The following is a 348-nucleotide window of genomic DNA, read 5'->3' on the forward strand; positions in this document are numbered from 1 at the left end:
TAAGTAACGGATCTGTTCGACAGGAATAAGTGGGGTATTATTAAAGGAAAAATATAGTTTTAAATTATTTATTTATTGGCGACGGTTCGATCCCATTTAAAACCAACGGTTAAATTAAAACGGTTCGAACCCAACACAAGTCTTCAACAGGGCTGATGTAACGGGTAGAAATATAAACAAAAGGAACTGACCGCACATCACGTCAGCTCCCATGAAGAACTAAATCTGGGACGAAACGTCGGCAATAAATAAATAGTTATAAAATATTTTAATTTTAATCGTATCAGCCTGATTAATTGACCTAAAGAGTCTCATAATCGTTTCCTCTTCACGCATATTAGAGGAATA

The sequence above is a fragment of the Halyomorpha halys genome, unplaced genomic scaffold, assembly GCF_000696795.3.
Source record: "Halyomorpha halys isolate HHAL.00 unplaced genomic scaffold, Hhal_1.1 Scaffold3190.1, whole genome shotgun sequence".
Classification (NCBI taxonomy): Eukaryota; Metazoa; Arthropoda; class Insecta; order Hemiptera; family Pentatomidae; genus Halyomorpha; species Halyomorpha halys.